This window comes from Atractosteus spatula, chromosome 4 (assembly GCF_055471065.1).
Source record: "Atractosteus spatula isolate fAtrSpa1 chromosome 4, fAtrSpa1.hap1, whole genome shotgun sequence".
NCBI classification, from domain to species: domain Eukaryota; kingdom Metazoa; phylum Chordata; class Actinopteri; order Semionotiformes; family Lepisosteidae; genus Atractosteus; species Atractosteus spatula.
The window spans coordinates 20255861-20268918 of NC_142709.1; the positions used below are offsets into that span (position 1 = coordinate 20255861).

The window sequence follows — 13058 nt, forward strand, 5'->3', positions numbered from 1 at the left end:
TCAGTTTGACTATATAACACTGCACTAGTACAATTTGAATAATGTAAATGTGTAAATTCTGCTATATCATGAGTACTTATTAAACCTTATATGACCTAAACCAGAATTTTACTTTCACTGCATTTTCTTTTGTTATTTTTCATCACACTGTCAGTAAATTACATAAAATAAGACACTTTTTACACAGCAGTCCATACAAAACAAACACGTAAGTGGATTTTTTAATGAATTATCAAGAATTTTTCCATAAATCCAGACTGATACTCAAATTTCAATTCAGAAAAATGATTCAAATTAAAGATGAGGTACTGTGAAACTCCAGATCTATAAAAGGTGAATAGAATGTTAATATATTCTACTTAATCACAAAGGGTGACAGAAATCCAGATTCACAGTGCAATATGTAAAGTGCACTAAATAATCACAGTGCACTAAATAAATAAACTAAATAAGGGAAAAATGCCTTATCTTAGCTTTGAACTTTCTAATTACTTTTGAGAATTACATATTTCTGCCTCTTTTTAGAGAACCTGTGTCAAATGCTTTCTAAAAAAAGTTGTTTGAACTAAGTCTAAAAATTCATACAAATGAATAAAATTAAACAGTGGTATAAAGTTTACATAAAACACTTAACATTTTCATTCAGAATTAGAACACCAAAATATTTTTGTGCATGGGCTAAACATTCCTATTCTTCCACTACAAATATGAGAAAGGATATGTGCACTGAATATCAATAAGCCTTATCGGGTAAATGTTTGTTAAACCCTATTTAATATCAGTAAAAGCAGACATTGGGAGATTAACTTTCCTTCCACAGTAATGACAGATCTCTAATGTTTATTTAAATCCACTGAAACAAATCTCTTTTCAAAATCTGTTTTTTTTTTGGCTAGAAGCCTATAAAAATGTACATGAAATAAACTTGCAATTTTAGAAAGCTGGAAAAAGTGATAAACTGTCATTATTTATCAATAAAATACAGATTTTAGATACTTAATATAAGAAATGATTTTCCTATTTTAAAAAATAGGAATGTAAAGCAAATTAAACCTAAGACTAGGTTAAAAAAGTAACTTTAATTTAGGGTGACTGTACTGCCTCTTAATATCTTTTTGACTTCTAGAAGTTGCATTTTTTTAAGCTATGTGAGACGACAAAAGCGGTGTAAGTGACCACAGAGCAATTTCACGACCACATTTTTCAAAATTGGAGTGACTATGATCTCAATATGAAATTAAAGCAAAATCCAAACTTAGTTTAAAAAATGATTACATGCATTTTTGAGAACACATTATGCAGAAAACAGGAAAGTCCTTTACTTAGATTAGGAAACTGGGTCAGAAAAACCTGTAACAGCCAGTAACAGCCTATAACAGGATTGGACAAAACAGCAATGGTGTAGTGTATTAAAGTTAGATGAGAATGTTACAACATTTTGTAAAGAGAAAACACGTCCGAATTCTCAGAATATTATGTTGTGACCAAAGTAAAACCACAATAGTCACAAAGTGAAGATCTGAAGTTGTGTTACATGTACATAACATAACAAAAGGAGAAGGTACATTTGTAAGAAGTGGCTAAACTCTGGACTCCTGACTGGAAGGTCATGGGTTCAAATCTCAGGGACACTGCTGCTACTATACTGGTCCAACAAGACACAGCTGTAAAAATTAGCACTAAAATTTGTATGTTAAAAAAAATAGGTAAATGTAATCTCTCTGAGCAACTTTGGACAAAGGCTTCAGCCAAAGAAAATTAATAGTGGTTTTAGTGTGCCCTGAAGGAATTTAACAGATGGAAGCCCTCCCTAATACTAAACCAAGCCCTTTGAACATAAGAACATAAAAAGGGTACAAATGAGAGGAAGCCATTCTGCCCATCTGGCCCATTTTGATTGCTAGTTGCTAGGTGATTTGATTAACTCATCCAGTTGTGTCTTGAAAGAAGCCAGAGTACTGGCTTCAACAACATTGCTGAGAAGCTTTTACCAGACTCCCACTTCTGTGTAAAAATCTGCCTCCTGTTCTCCGTTTTGAAATCATTTTCATGTAGGTTCCAATTGTGTCCTATGGCTCATGTTTCACTGTTGATTTGGTTAAGTCCTTTGGGCTGATTTTGTCAATGCCTCTAAAGGTTTTAAATACTCGGTTCAGATTCCTTTATAGTCTTCTCCATTTAAGACTAAATAGTTTGAGTTCTTTTAACTTGTCAGCATAGGACAATCATTTAACTATTTATAATATGGGAACAGAATTTCACACAATCATCTAAATGAGGTCTAACTTTTGTTAACATCTATACTGTAATTCTACACTGTCAACTATACATTCCAATGTTAAACATAAAAGACTTTCTTATAAGTAACTTCTCCAAGCTCAGTGTTTCCTGATTTATATCCATACTTTGTACATCACTGCTATTTGAACATAATGATCTGAGCTTAACTACATTAAACATCACCTGCTATATATTTGCCCAGTTTTAAATTATCTGTATTTTTAACTTAATTTTCAGCTTCTACATCTGCAAATTTCACAGGCTTACTTATCATATCAAAATCGAAATAATTTAAATAGATTTCAAAGAGGTATGGTCCTAATACAGATCCCTAAGGTTTCCTTGAATTACATCACCCCCGTAAGAGCATTCACCACTTGTTTGTATTCTGAATTAACTCAATAACTGGTTCTCAATCAAAACATATACCAACATTGAATGTCAACCACATGCAATTAATTTATTTTTATTTTAGGAGTACCATTATAAAAATCTCATGATTGTATACTACTGTATATATGTATTCATTACAGTTGTTGCTTGGTCAAAGAATTTGACTTTATGGATGGCACTTCATTAGGAATTTTCAAAAGGTATTACTTCCCATCTTCAGCAACTGTTGAAAAAATGTGTTAATGACCAATACATAGTATCTCTTATTTCCATAAGTACAATTGGTAGAATACCATCATGTATTGGAGATTTGTTAATCTTAAACTTTTTCAGTACCGAAACCTTTGTTTTTCCATGCTCTTCATATCCCAAGATGTATTGTTGATTTCTTTGGTAAAAACCTAAATTAAATAGCTTATTGACCTAAAACATCAGTCATTTCCTTTTTATCATTTGAAAGTTTCCTTTTATTATTCTAAAAACTTATTAGATTTTTGTGACTGAAAAACCGAATACCAAACATCAAGTTTATGTATTTTAGCCTTCAATGCAATATCCTTTTCTCTCTCTTTGCCTATTATCTTTTTTCATCTCTGCTTGTAATTCACCATTCCTGTCAGCTATATCTCTAGTGAAATTATTCAATATAGAAAATTTAAGAAGGGATCTCAATTTCATCATTGGCTATAGATGGAGATATTGTATAACAGATAGACAAGGGTGGACAGAGTGCAGATCTGAGCCTTGTTTAAAAAATTGGTGGGGATGAAAAGCTAGAAACAGAGAGAGGCTCTTTATGGTGAATTGCACTGACATTGCAGCTTTCCATAATGCCCTCACCTTGTTAAAATAACCGTGGCCCAAGGCAAGATACGGAAGAGGATAAGGAAAGATGGAAAATGTTTTCTCAGTAAAAATAATTGGCCCTACTACATCTCTAGACAAAGGATTTACTTGTTGACTTGTAGCAGGAAACAGAAGGATTACAGGCCATATGAGGCTTGTCTTTCTGGGGTGGTAAGGTCAAAAAGCAGTCAGAAGATGATGACAATAATACGTCTGGGTATCACACTCTCCATTAGCTCAAGGACATCATCCATTTAAACTTTTTTTCCACTTTTTCCTTTTAAAACATGAGATATTATAGTGAATCATTTCTATCTTCAATTTGGTTCATTTTGAAAAACACAATTTGATTAAAATGATGTTATTTTAAAACAAATGTAACAAAAAATGTACAATTCAAAAAGTAAAAACCATAGGAGGACGACAAACAGATTGACAAGGCCTAATATTTATTTTTACAGAGAAGGACATTTATAATTTGTTCACATTTTTTTTTACTTTATAGTGAACACTGTCCTTCATGGATTCTATTGCACTTTGGCCAGTAGTATAAAATTGAAACACCAAACTGCTATGTTTGAGATGTAAAACTATACATTGAAAAGAAAAAGTGAAGGAAATGTTCCTTTTTAAATGCCAAACTGTATCATCAAACTATTATGTGAATATATGAATTGTAAAGTAAATAGCACTAGTATAAATAGATCTCTGCAACCAATTATCAATACACGTTTGTATAACATTCTAGAAGTATTTATTCTAGAAGTATTTATAACCACTTAGTTGTAAAAGGATCGTGTTCAGCCTAACAGGAGGTCTGTCTTTCTTTTAAAAGATGTCTTGGTACTCTTCATAGCTGTAAGCCAAACTTTTGATTGTTCTCCGCATTTTTACCATGATTCCACACAGTATATTAATTGACATTCTGTCTGTGAACCGCAGAAATTTGAAAATGAATACATGGCCTGTCACAGCCTAAAGAAAAGTGATCTCTATATGTTACCACCCTCTGAATACACAATTCACTTGGACCAGCTAGGGATTGTGTTATTCAAGTATCTAGTTGGGTAGCTAAGTTTAGCTCCCACCGGTAAGACCATAGTTTGTATATTAATTAGTGTTTTGTCTATCCTCAGGTTCAGGCTCTCCAATCTAAAAGGCTGCTGGTGAAATTTTCATCTTGAGATTAACTTGCTGTCCCAAAAATCGAAGCAGCAAGCCAGCTGTTTTAGCCAATTAAAGAGCACCAAACTTTCAGTTTCTTCCTGTCTGGTTAGGAATCAGGAGATGAATTCTCTGCCTGTTATCCCTGACCACTGTGAAACAAACACTACCAAAAGGAAAACACGATGGACAATTCAAAAAAGGGAGCAAAACTTTGTAGGATTTCTTTTTCTTTGGGGGGGGGGGTTTTCCCTGGTATGTAAAGTGCATTTAGACAAAAAGTTTATATTCACTACAGTTTAATCCAGACACAAAGAGAATATACCATTGTACCTTTTAAAAGACAATCAACGTCATCCATACATTGTATATTTAAAACATTACTGTGAAAAGAGTGGCAACGTGAGGCTAGTAATGGGCATTAATCAATACTCAGAAATGAGTGAAAATATATACATGAAAATATCTTAGCATTAGAGGAAATCACCAAGCCTCAAATTAACTTGTAGCATGAAAATCTATACGTTTTGGAGGAAAACAGGGAAAAAACTGCACATCTTCTTTTGAAACGGCCTCCTTATTGATAAAGATATAGTGTTTTGTAATAAAGCCCCTAGTCTCAAAGGTGATCAAAGCAGTTCATGTCAATGAATTTTCAGCATACGAAACAGACTGAAGCATCTGAATAAAGTATAGAATATCACATCCTTCTCAATTGGAATTCAGCACCCGTGCAGCTCTAATCAACAAGCTGCATGCCTTCAAGCATCTAATAATCAAATTCAAGCATGTATGTCAGTGTGAATTTCAAGGTGAAGCAAAGGGCCCTCTACCTCAATTGAATTTGTCAAAAAAAAAGATAACACATTGACTCCAACTTAATTTGTTAGGTGTTTTGCCTTAAAAAATGAACTTATGTACTGGAAAATGGAAAAAATCCACTTCAATTAACATAGTTCAATTAAAGGCATTACAAAAACCTGAGTTACTTCTTATAATGAAAATCTTCTTTTAAACAACAAAGACACTTTCAACTAGTGTAACACATTCTTAATCGTATACTCTGGAGATGAAACAACCTGTGACTTGTGGGTAACATCAACCCTCACTTTTCTTGTTAGAATCCAAATGTAAACAAGTCAGAGTAACAAGGAAGTTTTGATGCATTTGACACAAAGAAAGACTCATTTTTCAGTTACACTATTTAGATCAATTTGACTTAAAACACTTGTAAAGTTATAGAGTACTATTTGTGGAAGTACAGATTCCTCCTGAATACTTGAGATCTGGAAAGCAAACTACCACCAGATGGAAAAAAAACAGTACACTACAGTCTAGCCACAAATAGGTAAGGGTCACTGACAGTAACAAATTTCATCACATATTCCAAAGACTCCAAAGGCTAGGTTAACTTACATCCTTTTTTGTCTTGTCCCTGTTGGGAAATTTGCTTTGCTGGCAGGCAAAAGACAACACCATACATCAAACAACATGAACCGATTATCAAATAAGAAACAGAAGTGTATGAACAGAAAGAAAAAAATATATCCAGTAAATAAAGTAAAATATATAGTCAAGTGTCCAAATTAAGCTTGTTAATAGCCGTGGGAATAAAGGTTAACTTTAAAAAAAAACAAGTTTGATTGTAATTCAATCTGGGAAGTCTCCAAATCAACACCCAGATAAAAGCAGCTCAAATTCACTGTGCAAGGAATAGTAATCACAGTCAATGATTATATCAGTCTAATGCGATATTTAACAAAAATGTCTGACAGCCGTAGACCCATTATTTTGCTGGCTACCATCACTATTCTGCTCAGTCAGATTTTATTTAAAAGAGCAGAGTGTTTTTCAGGAAGAACAATCGCTGTTGGCTCTTTTTACATAAGACATCCATGTATAATTCTATAATCAATGATCATATCCCTGGTTTTCAACACACTATGTTGAAGGAAGGAGTTCTTATACCACTCAACAAAATAATCCACCACAGGCCCAAGATCAGTGTCTACGTCTTGGAGGAGACTGACAATGACAGCGTCATCAGTAAAGTTAATGTGTCTGTCCTCAACTAGGCTTAAAGCCATATACTGTAAAGCACCTATTTTAAATATTTTAATACAGTTAAACCTCGGTTTTCACAAGGGTTAGGAACTTTGAAATCTCAGTGAATGGCGATTTTGCAAATGTGGGACTTAACACCATAAAGGAAATAGGGTATTTGGCTTTGGAAATCACGAAACAAGCATTTCGGTAATAAGATTTCTGTTAAAACCTATTTCAGAAATAGAGTTAGTATTTATTAGTAGTCTGCATTTTTATGAAAATAAATACTTAAAACAAGGGATTTTTTTTGACCTGTTATTCAAGTTATTGCATAACTATTAGATCACTGTTACATTATTCCTTACCTTGTTAATATTTTTTTTTTACTTTTTTAATTACTATTATAAATACAATACTACTGTCTACATCAAATGTTACAGATGGAAAAGTAAATTAAGTGTACTCACTCCCTTTTGCAGCTTGTCCAATTCTCTTTTCTACAAAAAATTATTTTGTAATATTTTTCCACAACAAATGCAAGAACGGAGACTATTATCCTAGGGGACCATGGAGTTTTATTTTATTTAACTTTTCTCTGTATTTTGTAGCATAACACTCACAGATGAGCATCATGCTCTTAACAGACCTATACACAACATACAGTACACCTCAAACTTTCCTTTCAGAAACTGAATAAAGCATTACCAATAATGCACTTCTATTCTGTTAACCAAGCTGTGTCTTTACTACAGACTGATGTAGATAGGGTGAAGTATGTAGCGGCAATGCTTGTTTATAAGACAGAATTAAGTGTTGCTGTGCTTTCCCAAATGAGGCCCCATCTCTCTCTTCATCTCTGTGGTGCAGCCACAGAGAAGCTATTCATGCAGGCTGAGTTAAAGATGTTTTCTTTTGATAAGGGACAGCTCCCAAATGGGGATGCACTTAGCTAAGCCTGGCTATCATGATCAATGGTCATCCATTGGCGCCTATCTGTCTAGGGAGTGCCAGATGGACATCTGGACTGCATTCCTAAGTGTCAGGAGTAAGTGACTCATATCTCACCTTGATCAACCAATCAGGGACTGGTAGGGCCGAGTAACCCACGTGGGTCTCTGATGCCCATGAAACTTTCAGCCAATGAACGAGCTGAAGTTCCTCCAGGTAAAAACAGGCAACACAGAGAGCCTGAAAGGAAAATTCTAAAGACTATAAAAAGGAGATTTCCAGGGGTGCGAGACAATTCCAGGGCAGGACGGCCCAGGAGCAGAAAGGCTCCAAGGGCAGGACATTCTCGCAGCGCGCCTCCTGACCATCCTGAGACTCAGCCCGGACAACCACGTAACGGCCAGTGTGTCCGAGTGCCAGAACTTTCCTTTGTTCCAAGAGTCGAGAGCGGGGGTTGCCAGAGAGTAACCAAAAGATCCACCCGCGGTTAGCATCAGCAGGAAGCCTCGTGAACAGGTTGGAACTGTGGACAACTGAATCACTATTCAGAACTAGCGCTTCATCAGGAACGAACCGGTCTTCTTCCTGACCTGCTGGGACCCACAGTCACTATTCTCCTGTGCACAAACTTCGCTAGTTAAAGCCAACACTAACTAGCCGGTCTTCAGAGAGCATCAGCAGAGCACCGTCGCAAGCCGCACAGCACAGCCTGGCACGGAGCCAGAGAGCGGGGATTGGACAGCAACAAGCCTGCAACTGCTTCTTTGTGCCCGCAGGAGATCTGAATCCCCAGAGATTGGATGAGTATTCAACTTCACTGCATTACTGCTTGAGAATTCAATTGTTATCCTAACCAGTTGATATCAATTTAATTCCTAAGAGTTATGTACTTGTTTTGAGTATCTAATGTAGAAGTTATAACCAAGTTCAATTACGAAACGGTCTAAATGAATGATATACCGAACGTATGTCCTCTTGATATGTGTAACTCTTCGTAACTGAATGAATATATATCTTTTGTATTCTGATAACCCTCTCGATAAGATCTGTTAGGTTTACATGCATATTCTATGTATTAATAAATGTATCCTCGTGTATTAGTACCTGTGTGTGTGCGTTGTTTGAGTTATATCGCATGGTTGGATTCTAAGGCCATTAAAAGAATCAATTTTGTGATTTACTGCTACAATTAATAATTGTCCCAGTAAGTGCCCAAACCCCTATAGAACTGGTGCCTCGTGAGAGCACACTACAAGTAAATCCAGATGAAGATGTGCAAGTGGGAGCCCACACATTCCCCTTATTGCATAGCTCACAAGCTTTGGTCCGCAAGTGCAGAAAAAAGTGGTCACTAATAATATTGCGTAAACAGGCGAAATAAAATCAGGGTTTTACTGTACATTCAATTTTTTTAGAAATTTTGTGCATGTCAAGTGACATATGGATATATATTTAAACTGTTCACTAATGTGGTCAGGCGTCTATACAGGGGAAGCCATCACTACAGGTTTTTTTTTAAATCATACACACACCTGGCTGCTGCTTCTAATGGATTGGGTAGGGGTACACACAGAGACCAGGATATAATTTTGTGTCCAATATGACTTGTTAATGATGCGATGTGTTGTGTTGTGATACGTGTTGTACATTATGCATTTGTTGTTCTTCTATTTGTGCCATTTGTGCTATTAAGCTTACTGGTGTAATCTAGTTGTTACTCTGGATCCATAGCCCTGCCATGTGGGGAAACGTAGGAACCCCTTTTTTTGAGACCTCTATTTCCAAACATTCGGAGGAAGGACATGAAAGTACTTAAGTAAAAACTTCACCTCAAATTTCCTTATAGACAGAAGGGCTATCCAAAAAGAAGATTTAACTTTAATTCAAATTCAAGTGTAAGCCATTGACTGTTTTCCATTCTATTCCTTTTATTTTACTTTTTGACAAAGTATTTTTCTGTTTTGGAATGTTTTTCAACATTTTTTAACATATTTCTTGAAAATAATATATTTATTTCTTATAAAGTTGTGCCAAATCTTTTTTTCTTTAGTGAGGCTGTCTTCCTCAACCACTGATGGGGGACAGCATCCTGTTTGAAAACACTACTTTCAAAAAACAATACCCATACAGAAAATCATTTGAAAGGAAAACAGGCATCTTTAGATAATCAGTACAAATCTGTTATAAGTAAAAAATAAGTTTATTAAAAACCTGATAGTCTTCCAAAACAATTAATATAAACAAACATTTTAAGAAAAGGATATAGAATTTCATGTTGTGTGCAGAAGCACATCTAAAACACTCCAATAATATAACCATTTTTAAATCTTTAGATCCACCATATATTGCATACTGTATAAGTCATTTGCTTTGTGGAGAACTTGGTAGTCATGCTGTGTCAGATTACAAAATTACAAGTATAGCATGGGGTGACGCAGGGATGTGAAGAAAGTGTGAAACAAAAGTCTACTTGAGACTAAATTATTTTGCAGCACTAGAGAATGTAGCAGTCATTAAAGACAAGGGTAGGCCTAAAATCTTTTAATTATAATGGAAATACTTTTTGTGTCACCACTTAGGTACAGGTGTTGACGGTAGGGATTGATGAGGTGCTAATGGTTCTATTTTTTCTTTCTTTAAATGAGGCTATAAAATGCTCTCAGTTTTTTTCTCTCTCTTTTATGCACTAAGTAAATGATCTTTAGACCATTTCAATTCCTAAGCCTATTGGCTTTCTTTAGACAAGTTTCTTTATTTTGCAAGCAGTGTCTTTTAAATTTTCGCATCATTTATAAATAAAAGCTGTAATGTTGCACTCAAGCCAGAAAACAAAAATATTACAGGGTCACTTTGATCTTAGTGCAGCTATAAGAAAGTGTAGATTATAAATGAGATTACCATTGACATCATCAACACTGCAGCTCCTAACTTTGTCCTGCAGTCATTAAAATTAATGTAATTCCCTTGCAAATACAGCACCAAATCTTGCAAGGTTTCAGCAATATAGACATTTTACCACTGCCAAATGAGAGACGGAACCAAGATTCCTCAGATAAAGTCATTTACCAGCATAGGGAATGGTAATCAAGGATGATACATGCTGAGATGATACAGCTGTGCAGTCTGGTGACAGACATATTTGGGTACATCTGATAACAGTAATCTGGGTTTATGGATCTTCTATGACACTTAACTGTTGATGGCTCATGAAAAGCAATCTTTTAAATTAGTGTCATAAGAACATAAAATCAGTTATAAACAAAAGGAGAACATTCAGACCATCTTGTTAATTTGTTTTAAGTATTTAATCTAATCTACCTAATCTAATGTATCTAAGAATCCCATCCAGTTGATGAGGGATCAATTTGAACAACGTGGCTTGGCAGCTTGTTCCATAAGGACACATCTCTTTTTGCAAAAAAAGGGCCTACTACTCTCAGTTTTAAATGTACATTCTTATAAAATCCACTTGATCCCTCCGGTTTACTTTTCACTGTTGATTGTGAATAATTTAATTAAGAATTCATGAAATGAATATTTAAATCAGGGTCCCTTTTAGTCTTCTCTTCTAGTCTTCAAGACTACATAAATGGTGACCAAAACCACACATTTTTTTTTTAAAATGAGGTAGACTAAACTATTCATTCCACTTTGCTGTTGCTTGTTCATTAATGCGTAAATCACCTTTCCACATGTAAAATTAACAAGCAAATGTAGATAAACTCACTGGTTCTTTAACCAGATGCATGAAATGCAAGAAGAAAAGAGGGATCATTTAGCATGTCTACCATTTACGGAGTGAAGGTTTTAGGATAAATCCATTGGTTACATGTTGCAACTTGAATACACCTGTACAAACTGCATATGTGCGTATGTATTAAAATGTCAAAATTTATTATAGTAATATCCTTTCTATCCCCACTCCAAACTCTATCTGGTTTTCCAAGACAGATATTTTAATCACATTTTACATTCAATTTTTCAGTATCAAGGTTAAAAAAACACAGCAAGAATCACAATGATGTCGATGATGGCTGTCGCTGAAGAATAAAGTGCCAACATGAGAAAGAAAATTAAATTTGGTTTGAGCTGTTCTAGAAGAAAATTGCCAAAGTCTAAAGTGATATTGAGTAGGCAGGTCCTAGGTCCTGACAGCAGTTCATTGAAATGCATAGCTCACTGCAGAGAAGCAATATTTTTCATCATCAGTGGGTAAAGCAAAGTGCAACAAGAAAATAATCAGCTGATCTATAAATGATTATTTCACGGGAAACCAAATCAGCCCCTATTATGAGTTTTGTTCCTGTCAGCACTAGAGAATCACCTAGGAATCAATAAAACAACTATCTAGAGAAGGAGGAGAGACTCCACAAACACTCATTTGCCAAAATTCAATTCCCAGTAATTATGTTGAATTTACACTTACACAATGAAGAATATCCAAGAAAACAATACGATAATTCTTAAACTGTCAAAAGTTTGAACTGTTCAGGTTTAAGGGGTGGGGTAAAGTTATGTAATGATGTACTTTAAAGAGAACCTTGTTTTCATTAAAGTTAACATTCAACACAAACACATGAAAATCACCAGTCCCTATTCATTCATTTATATTATTTTTCTCCACATTTCCAGAAGCAGCATACTGTAGTGTAGTGGGAAGCCTGTGCCTACAGGTTGTGGATTTAAGTCCCCACTGCAGGCACTGCTGTTTTGCCCTTGGTTACCCCTGTTGCTCCAGTTCACCCAGCTGTATAAGTGAGGACCATCGCTGCAGGAAGTAAGCCCAGCAATGGACCAGTGTCACCTGAAACACTACAAAAAACAGGTTAAGATCTGGGCCAATAAGCAACTGTTGCTCTGGAATGTACTTTACCTTCATCTAGTTACATTTCAAGAAGCTACAGAGCCATTATTATATTATTACATTCACAGTGTCTGTCTTCTAAACCCTGTCTGGGTTAACAAGGTCATAATTACAGCTTGCAGAAGATCCTTTTTTGAAAGACAGTCAAAAAGAACCTTCCACTTTGCCTTCTGTAACACTAATTTGTATGTTTATTAACAAAAAATAACATTTTAAATTCTCTTTCATAAAACAACACAAATTATGGTCATTCAGGGTTCCAGATTTTTTTACCCCACTTATTAGATTTGTTTTTTTAATCTTAAGTTTGAAAAAGAATAAAAGCATTGTTTCCTGAAAAAGATTGAGCACTTCTTCAGATTGTGAAGAGTACACCATTCTTTGTTATAAGCAAGGGTACAATTAATATGGATAAGCACACACTGGTATAAACCAGGGAAATGCTGTCAGTGACAAAGGTGGCATTATAACAGATTCTCAACCATTGGTTTGCAGCCCACTGATGGTGTCACCTTGT

The 13058-nt window shown here is 35.0% G+C and overlaps 1 protein-coding gene across 2 annotated transcripts in view; it reads right to left on the minus strand.

The window, feature by feature from the left end:
* Positions 1–13058, minus strand: part of diaph3 (diaphanous related formin 3) — a 458904-nt gene that overhangs the window by 280743 nt on the left and 165103 nt on the right. The gene's annotated exons all lie outside the window — the stretch shown is intronic.